The sequence below is a fragment of the Schistocerca gregaria genome, chromosome 11 (assembly GCF_023897955.1).
Source record: "Schistocerca gregaria isolate iqSchGreg1 chromosome 11, iqSchGreg1.2, whole genome shotgun sequence".
NCBI lineage: Eukaryota > Metazoa > Arthropoda > Insecta > Orthoptera > Acrididae > Schistocerca > Schistocerca gregaria.
In genome coordinates, this window is record NC_064930.1 from 25,116,444 (window position 1) to 25,129,960 (window position 13,517).

The window sequence follows — 13,517 nt, forward strand, 5'->3', positions numbered from 1 at the left end:
CATGCCAATTTTATTTCGTTTGCTGATGACACAAATATTGCAATAAATAGTAAATCAACTAGAGACTTAGAAATATCGACTAGTGAAATTTCCATTGATATTAATCATTGATTCAGCTCAGAACTTGTAAAAGGTTTCCTAAAATATATGCCCAAAATAAGACGAGAAGCAGCTAAAAGAAGTTGAAATTGCTAAATTCCTCAGATTACAGCTTGATCCCAAATTTAACTGGGTGGTGCATACCAAAGAACTGCTCAAGGGTCTAAACAAATCTCCATTGCTATGCGAATGTCGTTAGACATCAGTAATATAAAAGTAAAAAATCTTGCGTGGTACGCTTACTTTCATTTTATAATGTCGTATGGGATTATTTTCTGGGGTAGTTCATAAAGCCAGACTAAGGTTTTCTAAACACAAAAACATTCAACACAAATTATTTGTGGTGTGAACTCAAGAATAGCCCGCAGAAATATGTTTTAGCCACTGGGGACACTAACAACTGCTTCGCAATACATTTAGTCCTTAGTAAAAATTTTCATTATATATATATATATATATATATATATATATATATATATATATATATATATATATATATATATATCAGCTCAGCTCACGGAATCAATATTAGAAATAAGAATAGCCTTCATGGAGATTGAATATCGCTTACTTTGGTTCAGGAAGGTGTCCACTATTCAGCAAAACACATTTTCAATAACATGCCAGCAGCAATAAAACGCTTAACTAATAATAAAGCACGATTTGAGAAGAGTCTAAAGGACTTCTTTTACTCCATTGATCAGTTTCTCAATAGAATCGATTGATGTGTGTCTGCTATTAGTAACATCACACAATGTGATGATTGCATACACTCTGACTTCCCGTACAGATTTTGTGCAGTAATATGATCACTGTTAATAAGCACTTTAAAACATTTTTTAAACTTTATTTCTATTTTTTATTTGATGATGCTTAGCTAAAATAGCCTAAGAATTACGTTATGCTCGAAAGCTTACTGAACAATTAATGTTTGGGGATAAGTTTTATAATCTTTTAATTTTTCCTTTTTTAGCGACACCACATCCACATACAGGGTCTATACAAGGGCAATGGGCCTGAGGGCCATATTTCGGAAATGTCAAGAGCCCGTAGATGAAATGGAAGATGTGATATTGCGTGAAGAATATGACACAACACAGAAAGACCGAAGTCAAAACATGGCCCCAGGAGTAGACAACATTCCATTAGAACAACTGATAGACTTGGGAGAGCCATCTATGACAGAAGTCTTCCATCTGGTGAGCAAGATGTATCAGACAGGAAACATGCCTTCAGGCTTAAAGAAGACTATAAAAATCCCAATTCCAAATAAAGCAGGTGCTGACAGGTGTGAAAATTACCGAACTGTGAGTATAATAGGTCATGGTTGCAAAATACTAATACGAACTCTTTACAGACGAACGGAAAAACCGGTACAAGCTGACCTCGGGGAAGATCAGTTTGGATTCCATAGAAATGTTGGAATACGTGAGGCAATACTGGCCCTACGACTTACCTTCGAAAATGTGTTAAGGAACTTCAAACCCACGTTTCTGGAATTTGTAGACTTTTGACAATGTCGACTGGAATACTCTATTTGAAATTCTGAAGATGGCGGAGGTCAAATACAGGGAGTTAAAGGCTATTTACTACTTGTACAGGTACCATATGGCAGTTATAAGAACAGAGGGGCACAAAGGGGAAGCAGTGGTTGAGAAGGGCGTGAGACAGGGCTGTAGCCTCTCCCCGATGTCATTCAATCTGTATACTGAGCATGCAGTAAAGGAAACAAAATAAGAGTTTGCAGTTGGAATTAAAAGCCACGGGGAAGAAATCAATACTTTGAGGTTCGCTGATGACATCGTGATTCTGTCAGAGACAGCAAAGGACCTGGAAGAGCAGCTGAACGGAATGGACAGTGACTTGAGAGAAGGATTTAAGATGAACATCGACAAAAGCAACCCGAGGAAAATGGAATGTAGTGGAATTAAATCAGGTGATGCTGAGGGAATTAGATTATGAAATGGGACACTTAAAGTAGTTTTGCTATATGGGGAGAAAAATAATTGATGATGGTAAAAGTAGAGGGGATATTAAATGTAGACTAGCAATCGCAAGGAAAGCGTTTCTGAACAAGAGAAATTTGTAAACATCGAGTATAGATTTAAGCGTTAGGAAATCCTCCCTGAAAGTGTTTGTAAGGAGGATGTACGGAAGTGAAACATGGGCGGTAAATTGTTTAGACAAGAAGAAAATAGAAGCTTTTCAAATGTGGTGCTACAGAGGATGAGTAGATCACGTAACTAATGAGGAGGTTCTGAACAGAATTGGGGAGAAGAGTTTTTGTGCCAAAACCTGGCTAGAAGAAGGGATCGGTTGGTAGAACACGTTCTGAGGCATCAAGGCATCACTAGTTGAGTACTGGAGGGGAGCGCAGAGAGTAAAAATCGTAGAGGGAGACCAAGAGATGTATACACAAAGCAGATTCAGAAGGATTTGGGGTGCAGTAGTTATTACGAGGTAAAGAGGCTTGCACACGATAGAGTAGCATGGAGAGCTGCATCAAACCAGTCTTAGGGCTGAAGGCCACAACAACAACTTCCACAAGGGCTATTTCAGTTGGGATTTGTGGATGGTTCATTAGCATATCTGTCCTCATTTTGTAAATGTTTATTGCGTATTCTTGTTTTCTGACATGTTACTCATCCCAGACGATCTCTTCACTGTGGATCAGTTGGAATGAAAAGTACCTCTAATCTGATTTAATGTAATTTAATCTCTGGCAGGTGTATGAGGGAGGGCGGGGAAGTACAGTGATCAGATTATCTGGGAGGGGGGGGGGGGGAGGGCGGGTACAGTGGTCAGGCTACCTGCACCGCCAAAGCACAGCGGATTTGTCAGGCGGGCTGCTGGAAGTAACCTGCTGAGCCGTCCCGTTCTGGCGACACCGGGCTGCAATCTCCCTGAGGTGAGTGGCGCCTACTCGGAATGCGACCTGCTCCTCGTGTCTCCTCTCGCGCTTTTCTCACACACCGAGCAGCTGCCGTTTTCTATCCGCCACACAGTTAGGCCTTCAGCAGTACAGCCCCCGATTCTTGGCGAGATCCAACTCCTGTGTATAAAGCAGCTTCAAACTTCGGGTTACTCTGCGGATGATAAAAAGGCCTTTCTCCAGGTTTTGAGAAAACGAGTTGAGAACGGTACGAGATTCTACGCACATAGATACATCCACATCTACATCGATGGCCGCTATCGACAGGGGATCTCAAGTTTATTCCGTATTTCTAGATTTCCGGAAAGCTTTTGGCACCGTTCGTTACAAGCGACTTCTAATCAAGCTGGCCTACGGGGTATCGTCTCAGTTGTGCGACTGGATTCGTGATTTCCTGTCAGGAAGGTCGCAGTTCGTAGTAATAGACGGCAAATCATCAGGTGTTCCCCAGGGAAGCGTCCTGGGACCTCTGCTGTTCCTGAACTGTATAAATCACCTGGGTGACAATCTGAGCAGTTCTCTTAGGTTGTTCGCAGATGATGCTGTAATTTACCGTCTAGTGAGGTCATCCGAAGACCAGTATCAGTTGCAAAGCGATTTAGAAAAGATTACTGTATGGTGTGGCAGGTGGCAGTTGACGCTAAATAACGAAAAGTGTGAGGTGATGCAAAAGAAATTCGTTGGAATTCGATTACTCGATAAATAGTAAAATTCTCAAGGCTGTAAATTCAACTATGTACCTGGGTATTAAAATTACGAACAACTTCAGTTGGAATGACCACATAGATAATATTGTGGGGGAGGTGAGCGAAAGGTTGCGTTTCATTGGCAGGACACTTGGAAGATGCAACAAGTCCACTAAAGAGACAGCTTACACTACACTCGTTCGTCCTTTGTTAGAATATTGCTGCGCGATGTGGGATCCTTAACAGGTGGGATTGACGGAGGACATCGAAAGGGTGCAAGAAAGGACAGCTCGTTTTGTATTCTCACGTAATAGGGGAGAGAGTGTGGCAGATATGATACGCGAGTTGGGATGGAAGTCATTAAAGCAAAGACGTTTTTCGTCGCGGTGAGCTCTATTTACGAAATTTCAGTCACCAACTTTCTCTTCCGAATGCGAAAATATTTTGTTGAGCCCAACCTACATAGGTAGGAATGACAAAAAAAAAGAGAGAGAGAGAGAGAGAAATCAGAGCTCGAACAGAAAGGTTTAGGTGTTCGTTTTTCTTGCGCGCTGTTCGGGAGTGGAATGGTAGAGACATAGTATGATTGTGGTCCGATGAACCCTCTGCCAAGCACTTAAATGTGAATTGCAGAGTAGTCATGCAGATGTAGATGTAGGTATAAGTAGTTCTAAGTTAAGGGGATCCAAACAGATTAATGTGTGTACACAATTTGCAGTTTCAAAAGAGTTTTTACATGTGTAGCCAGTCGCATACACTAGCCTTGTAACAGGCACTGGGTTGTTTACAGAATACATAGAATTTTTACTTTCCTTTCCACAAATGCAGATTGTCGAGATTGTCTGGAAAAGACAGACGTCTAATTTAGAATCCACTTTTTGAGGAGCAGAGGCAATAATATCAAAACTCAACAATTTATTAGTCCAATAAATAACTTTTTGTGTTAGTGCTATGCTTTAATTAACAGAGGAAACAAATACTTTTTTGATACTTCTACGAACAAGCCCGTAAAAAAATGTGTAAATTTTGAACACCCAACAACCCTGTCCTGATTGTAATGATAATATATGATGTGACTAGCAGACTGTTCATCAATGTAAGCAATGTACTACGAGACAAAATATTAAAAATGATCATAAAATCGGAAATACTGTAACGCATTGATTGTTACTTGCGAAATTCCAGGGCATTTACGCCAGTAACAATCAATATAACTTACATCAATACAGAGTGTACACTAGTCAATATAAAGTAAATTTTATTTGCAGTTAAACACTAAAAACATTTATAGCCATGAAATGACTACTATTGTAGATATAAGAAACACCAGTTTGAAGAATAAACTGTGACTATGCATAGTGTATATAGATGAGTATTTTATTTAAAAGGCACATGAATAGACAGTTGCACATCCTTTGCTATTGTAATGCGAAATGGGTACGTGAGAAATATTTTGTGGTGAAATGTTACCTAAAAATATAAATACTAGTATTATACTCACAAGATAAATATACATGTTTCAGCATCAGATTTTAAGGTACTGGTATTAAAAATACAGTGATAATATTACAACTGATTTCTGAACAATTTCCTGGATTACAGAAACCAGTTGTTCATGGAACTACCATTAAAAAACTTTAAAAATTCCATTTATAATCAAATATTGATTCCTTCAGTCCACATACTATAGCATTAATAAAATTTTAATGCTACAGTTTTCAGCCTATGCCCTTTACCACTCACATCTCTGACAATTCGCAACTGTGCAGTAGAGGTTTTTGTTTCATGCCCTCGAACAAAAAAAAAATTGAAATCGGCATGTTACAAAAACTGTAGATCAAGACCTGAAATGACAGTGAAAATTTTTACATCAGTATTTCATGCAAACTGCTATCTAGACAAATTACTGAAAGTCCACGTACAGAATGCTGAATAGTATCAACGATGTGTTTCATTCGAGAATTTTTACAAGTGACTGATTTCCCTATTGTTGCAGAAGTTTAATACTTTAATACCAATCGTTTTACAAGCCAGGAAACACTAACAATCTCTTTGCCGATTCTTTCGTATACTGTCCATTATATCAATAACGCCAACTTCGTCAACACAGAGATCACAGATTGCAACTTAATTCGTCAAATGATATACATTAATTCTATACATATGGTAACATTTATTGATCAAATTAACGTCAACAATACATTTGGACGGAAATGACGTCCGTCTGCTCTATATTTTACATGTTGTAAATGTGTTTTTGCGGATTTGCTGGAGCGACGTCATTTTTGAAAGGGCTTTACTCCTGTAATATCGCCCTTTGAATGGCGATCATTTTGGCATGTCACCTATCGAGTACCTAATGCCCTATGCGTTACGTTTTGCTTCTCGCAGTTAAAGTGTTGTTGTTTCTGAAAGTCAGTTTCCAGCCACGTCCCTTTTTGCATTTAAAACGCAACCAGTCAGGTGTTGTGGCTTCTGAGCGCATAGGAGAACTATAGAAGCATACAATCTGTCTCTTATTTGAGGAAGTGTTTGTTGTTTTTAATTTTGAAAAGGCTTACACTGGACAAGTGGCTATTAACAAGAACAAAATGCAAGACATTCAACGTTTGCTTGATTATATTCCGCATGCATATAGATATTTCTAGGATGACTTGATGACATGTTCTGCATGTTACAGCCGTCCTTTGTGGCCGAGTGGTTCTAGGCGCTACAGTCTGGAAACGCGCGAACGCTACGGTCACGCAGGTTCCGATCCTGCCTCGGCCATGGATGTGTGTGATGTCCTTAGGTTAGTTAGGTTTAAGTAGTTCTAAGTTCTAGGGGACTGATGAGCTCAAAAGTTACGTCCCATAGTGCTCAGAGCCATTTGAACCGTTTTTTTTTTTTTTTTTTATGTTACGCTACTGCTCCTGCTGATGAAATCGTCGTCTATGTACTTTGATTAGAGATACAGTACTGTGGAAACGTATGAGTAAACAAAGAAGTACCTTGAAACACTACTAAAGACGTAACTCGACTATGTACATGAATTACTTTCTTAAGGAAAGGACCGCATTCCAAGATTTTGCACTTACTCTTTTCAAGGAGACTGCAAATCTTAGCAGTAGGAGTAATGGTAAAACACGCATTTCTTTTCTGTTCTTTAAACATTAGAAAGCCCGTCCTTTTACATTCCATGTACCTGTAGAATGTTTTCTTTCCTTCTTAGAATTAAAGATTTTGGAGTAAGTTTCTTTCAAAATAGACTCTGTCAAAAGAGTTAATGTGTTAAATATTTGACATTGAGCGGGGTAAGGCAGAAAAAAAAAATAGAAAAAGTGTGAAATTATTTTTAAAGTTTGCTGGGAATCGCCAAGTGCTTTCGTAATCAAACACTGGATGAGCACAAAAGCTAGTTTTCGACACATCCGAGTTATTATTACGTCAAATCTGCTGAACTATGTGTCAGTGGATAGCCTCCGCCAAATGTATTGCTAGTAGAGTTAGTAAAAGCAGCAGGAAGTTAAAACGCCATGCCCGACGCTAAAACTGCACTGCTTGAAAACTGGAGATGTAGTAACTGATCAACTTTTTTTCTGTTCTGTGTCGGCGGTAAAGTATTGTACAGGTTCAGAATTATGTGCTAACAAGATTTAGTGGTAAGACGAAGAGGGTCCAGTACAGAGCACGCCAACAACTGAACACGGATCAAGCGTGAAAACAGGGAGGTGGTGCGCAGAAAAGCAAAATAAAAACAGTGACCTGTACAAAAAGAAGAAGTGCAACGTCGTGCAAAGTAGAGAAACTACTCATGGTGACGGAGAGCAAAGCAGGCACAGCTACGTTCAAAACTCGCTATTACGACTTATTTTTAATTTTTTTTACAATATTATAAACTGTCTGTCCGCTCACTGCAAAGTTTGTTCTCTTTCTGTAGTCTAGGCAGTTGTCAACCTATACACATGGGTCATGTAGTGAGAATACATTTCCGTCGCAAGTAAATGTGACGAATAGTGAGAGAAGGCGGGATAGGACGTAAACGTCTGACAGAAACGAAAACAACAAATTGACGGGCGTAAGCTATGCTACAACAAAGGAATTCGAGAGTCAAGACTTCCAAAGCGGAACGTAACTTCAAAACGTTAAAAACATTTGTTTTGACAGAGCAGAGAGGAACTTCCTGGAGTGCTAGTTATGCAAGGTTCGCAGAAGAGCTTCTGTGAAGTTTGGAATGTATGAGACGAGGTACACTACTGGCAAGGAGAAACGCAGATGAGAAACGTGTATTCATCGGACAAATATATTATATTAGAAGTGACATGTGATTACATTTTCACACAATTTGGGTGCATACATCCTGAGAAATCAGTACCCAGAACAACCAGCTCTGGGCGTAATAACGGCCTTGATACGCCTGGCTATTGAGTCACACAGAGCTTGGATGGCGTGTACAGTTACAGCTGCCCATGCAGCTTCAACACGATACCACAGTTCATCAAGAGTAGTCACTGGCGTATTGTGGCGAGCCAGTTGCTCGGCCACCATTGACCAGACGTTTTCAACTGGTGAGAGATTAGGAGAATGTGCTGGCCAGGGCAGCAGTCGAACATTTTCTGTATCCGGAAAGGCCCGTACACCACCCGCAACATGCGGTCGTGCATTATCCTGCTGAAGTGTAGGGTTTCGCAGGGATCGATTTCACAGTTTAGTACACGTTCTTCCTGTTTTGTGCGTGGTCTATGTTCAGTTTTTTACGGGCTGTTTACTGGGCATTATTACCGCTAAATAAGAACGGCGTGTGCTGGGGAGTTTCCCTTGTACACTATGTCATCAAAAGTATCCGGACACCTGGTTGAAAATGACTTACAAGTTCGTGGCGCCCTCCATAGGTAATGCTGGAATTCAGTGTGGTGTTGGCCCATCCTTAGCCTTGATGACAGCTTCCACTCTCGCAGGCATTCGTTCAGTCAGGTGCTGGAAGGTTTCTTGGGGTACTGCAGCCCATTCTTCACGGAGTACTGCATTCAGAAGAGGTATCAATGTCGGTCGGTGAGGCCTGGCACGAAGTCGGCGTTCCAAAACATCCCAAAGGTGTTCTACAGGATTCAGGTACGGACTGTGTGCAGGCCAGTCCATTACAGGGATATTATTGTCATGAAACCAGTCCGTCACAGGCCCTGCATTATGAACAGGTGCTGGATCGTGTTGAAAGATGCAGTCGCCATCCCCGGCGTGCTCTTCGACAGTGGGAAGCAAGAAGGGACTTAAAACATCAATGTAGGCCTGTGCTGTTATAATGCCACGCAAAACAGCAAGGGGTGTAAGCGCAATCCATGAAAAACACGACCACACCATAACACCACCGCCTCCGCATTTTACTGTCGGCACTACACACGCTGGCAGATGACGTCACCGGGTATTCGCCAAACCCACACCCTGCCATCGGATCGCCACATTGTGTACCGTGATTCGTCACTCCACACAATATGTTTCCACTGTTCAATCGTCCAATGTTTACGCTCCTTACACCGAGTGAGACGTCGTTTGGCTCTTACCGGCGTGATGTGTGGCTTTTGAGCAGCCGCTTCACCATGAAACCCAAGTTTTCTCACGTCCCACCTGAGCGTCATAGCACTGGCAGTGGAACCTGATGCAGTTTGGAATTCCTGTGTGATGGTCTGGATAGACGTCTGCCTATTGCACATTACGACCGTCGGCGGTCTCTGTCAGTCAACAGAGGAAGTCGGCCTGTACGCTTTAGTGCTGTACGTGTCCCTTCACGTTTCCACTTCACTATCATACAGCTAATAATGGACCTGGGGGTGTGTAGGAGTGTGGAAATGTCCTGTACAAACGTATGACACCCAATCACCTGACCCCATTCGTGAGTTCCGCAGAACGACCCATTCCACTCTCTCACGGTGTCTAATGACTACTGAGGTCGCTGATATGGAGTACCTGGCAGTAGGTGGCTGCACAATGCACCCAATGTGAAAAAAGTATGTTTATGGGGCTGTCCGGAAACTTTTGATCATATAGTGTAAGTTCATTGCGTGTCGTTATGTGCTCTTAAAGTGCGCGTCATTTATGACGGCGACGGAGTTTAGGTTAGGTCTGCGCATCTGAGGTCACAAAACACAGTCAGCCAATGAACAGAGAACGACGTTGCCAGAGCTCGCCTGCAGTATAGAGCACAGACGAGTGTCTTCAGTTTTAGAAACGTTCAGTCATAAATAATGTAGTTCAACAAAAGCAATGTCTTGATAGCAGACTTTCTTTTATAGAAAGTTTGGAAAATGTATTCTTTATACAAATTGCTTCATATTGTATTAATTAATTAAACCCAACAAGCAATAAGCCTCCTAATTCAGGCGATAGCAAGGAAAGGTGTTTGTATCATTCTCACGAACTTTTTCGCAATAAAGAACAGCGGTGATTGTTTATTTCCTATTGTACTTCGACGAAATTTGAGCAATTCATGAGTCATACCAACAGTGTTCGTCGGTATTTTGCGTTCTTTTTACAATCCTCCATGAGTTCTGTTCAACACCGAGTTGTGTTAGTGTAATGGTTTAAGTGTTTCGATGCCAAGTGAGAGGATTTGGATTCAAACCTCCTTAGGTACTTTGTATTTTCTTTATTTAAAAACAATATCGAAGTGTCTTACTTCATAAATTTTATTCGTTTGAATGTAATTTTTTGAAATTTCTAGTGCTCTGTCTCTTCGTTATAATCATAATAAGTTATTCTAATTTTTTCCTCCAATATTTCTTTTTACAGCAATGAAAAGGCACACATACAATATTCATGTTATCTGTTTTGTTTGTATATCTTTTCTTCTGCAGTCGCTGTTTTACTATTCATATTGAGATATATTCTTTTGCGACAGTATTAAAAGTGTTATTTAGAGTAGAATTTCGGCTTGTACGTTGCCGAGCTACTTGATTGTCGGACGCAATGCTTTGCATCATATCCAATGTTTTCGTCGACTGACCTATGTTTTGGCAAGTGTTTGCTGTCCGTTGTGACAAACACGAATTGTTTGCGCACTGTGCCTCACTGACAATATATTTTATTTTCTTTCTATGTTTTATTACGTCCACAATTCAGTTTTGTGTACTTCGCCAACTTTGTTTTAATCAGAACTTTTTAGAAAAAAGCGAAATGACTCTGGTATAAATAAAACTTTTATTACAGTCGCGAAAGACGGAATATTTCTCAATATTACATACAACGCCTATCTGGCACTTAAATCAAATGAGATATTGTTATACAGAAAATTGTATATGAAATTTAGGTACCTTGTCCACATTTCATTCTCAACATTGCGCCAACTAAAATCGACCATACTGAAAGGATACGCTATGGACTTTTTTACCTCTGCAAACTCTTCAAAATTTCGTGCAAAGGTTTACTACATTTAATGCTGCACAATGTCTGCGTTGAACATCGAAACAAAATTAAGTCATTTATGGGGGTAAGGTATCACTCAAGAAGATGTGTAAAAATCAAAGTTTTGGGCAAAATAGTTCTTGAGAAATCGAATGATAAGTGTCAAAGCAGTCGGAACACGGTGTGTCAGCACAGGCGAGCAGTGCAACGATGACAAAATCGCGCACAGCGCGGAATGTGGGGAGGACGTCTCTGTGGCAGCGAAAGGGTTAATGCGGCCGTGGTGGCTTTACTTCATAAACTGCGCGCTCCCCGCTAAACGTAAGATTGCGAACTGTACTGTACTGTGGCGCTGCTTCTCTTGGCTCGTGCGTCGTATGCAACTTGGCATCGCAGCAATCTCCCGCGTGTGGGCGGGCATGCGCGAACCGCTAAGATAAAAGAACTGAACTATAGCCTGTATGGACAAAGTCCACGAATTTGCGCGCTCTTAGTCACTTCTCTACAAGATGCATAGGCAGTTTCTAACTCCAATACTTGTCTTGTTGTGTTCAACCTGTAACACAAGATTATACCTCTTGACGAGCAGGTTATTGCACCATTTTAAATTTTATGGCTCAGTCAAGGATTACATGAAATAATGAATGTCCGAGTTTTCGTTGCCTCTGAAACTTATTTAGGCCATCAGCAATTGATCTGAGTAATACACGCGTGGCATCTGTGTACTTCTCAAAGGCGCCCGGAGAAAGTGCGTAATAAAAGCGTGTCGGGTCGATGGGTGAGTTTTGTGAGCCTAGGCAGACAGGATTTGAACCATTTGCTAGAAAATAGCGACACCCAGTTTAAACTGAACGATGCTACATGACCTAGGATGGTTCATGTTGAATGTGCACTTAAATCTAGTTTCGTAATTTATTACGCATCTCTTCCGTGGAAGAGTGGATCAGCGATTTTCCAGTTTACGCTACTGTAGCAGCCTCCAGACAGGATTTGAACCATTTGCTAGAAAATAGCGACACCCAGTTTAAACTGAACGATGCTACATGACCTAGGATGGTTCATGTTGAATGTGCACGTAAATCTAGTTTCGTAATTTATTACGCATCTCTTCCGTGGAAGAGTGGATCAGCGATTTTCCAGTTTACGCTACTGTAGCAGCCTCCTGATAAGACTTTTTCACACAAGGGGAATTACAAATGTCGATATCGGATAATTACAATCTTCGACGGTGTCGTTCAAGGTTTTTTTTTCAGTTGTTGCTTTGTTAAGTTATTCAGAGATAATGTCAACTGGTGCGTTGCAATTAAAGGCATGTATTACTCGACTGGCAAAGACGTAGCTGACGTTAAGTGAGGTAATATGGTGGCGTCAGGAAGTTTGTTTGTGGTACTAGCACGATTTTCTTAAACGAAACGTTTACGAGATGGTTTAAAGAATTTCTACACTTAAGTAAATATTTGCGTTCTAACTTGCTTTAACACATACAGTATAGAATACGGTGACCAAACGTCCCGGAAAACCGGGATTGACCCGGTTTTCATCCCTGTGTTCCGGTGTCTCTAAAATTTGTTTCGAGACGCCAAAAGTCCCGGAATTCAGTTTTTAAATACATTCCGTGAAACTTTCTCAAATCTTTGGGATTTCGTTATATTAAAGGAAATACAACACAGGAAATTAATATATTTTAGCTTATTTGTCTAAAACTTCCATTGTCCCATACTAGTAATCACAGTATCAGTATTGGTACACTCAGGCAATAATTTAGTTTGAGCGGTACTTTGGCCAACAAGTAGTAAGTTGTATTATTGCAACAGAGCTATGAAACCGTCCGATTATCCCGCCACTTACACACTCATTGTCAGAACAGTGTAGTAGTTGATGTTTTGTCAGACAAACTGCAATAGTTTTTTTTCTGATATCAGTGATATTATTGCTACAGTACTGTGAAACGCAATGCCGAAACGTGTCTGCAAGTTCAGTGACTGTTATTCCAAGGAATGGAATTTCATTAAGAGAGGTCGTTTTGATTACGAAGCAGAGTGTTCCGTATGTAATTGTTTCATTAGTATAATTCATGGTGCACATTCCGACATAGCTGATCACATCAGTTCAAAGAAACACATTAACAGATACAGTGCACCGAGCTGCAGTAAAACTCTACAAAATTATTTTGTGAAACATCAGTCAAGTGAAGAGACGGAAGTTCGAGCAGCCGACCTTACATTAGCCTACCACACGGTAAAACATCACCAAACTTATAGATGTAGTGATTGTACTAACAAGCTTAACAGCATTATGTTTGATGGTTCTTCCATTGTAAAAAGGTTTAGTTCAGCAAGAACTAAAGTGTCAGCCTTTGTGAAAGGAGTTATTGCTCCCCATAGAGTAAAGGAAAACCTTGAATACATCAAAAAGTCTTCTTTCTG

The 13,517-nt window shown here is 40.5% G+C and overlaps 1 protein-coding gene across 2 annotated transcripts in view; it reads left to right on the forward strand.

Annotated features, from left to right (window-relative positions):
* Positions 1-2,929: 2,929 nt before the first annotated feature.
* The window catches only part of LOC126295204 (ankyrin repeat domain-containing protein 65-like), a 76,525-nt gene continuing 65,937 nt past the window's right edge, over positions 2,930-13,517 (forward strand). Inside the window, exon 1 of one of the 2 annotated variants that reach the window (XM_049987519.1) lies at positions 2,930-3,007. The gene's annotated coding sequence lies outside the window, so the exon portion shown is untranslated. The remainder of the gene's footprint in view (positions 3,008-13,517) is intronic. The other variant, XM_049987520.1, reaches the window with a different exon arrangement.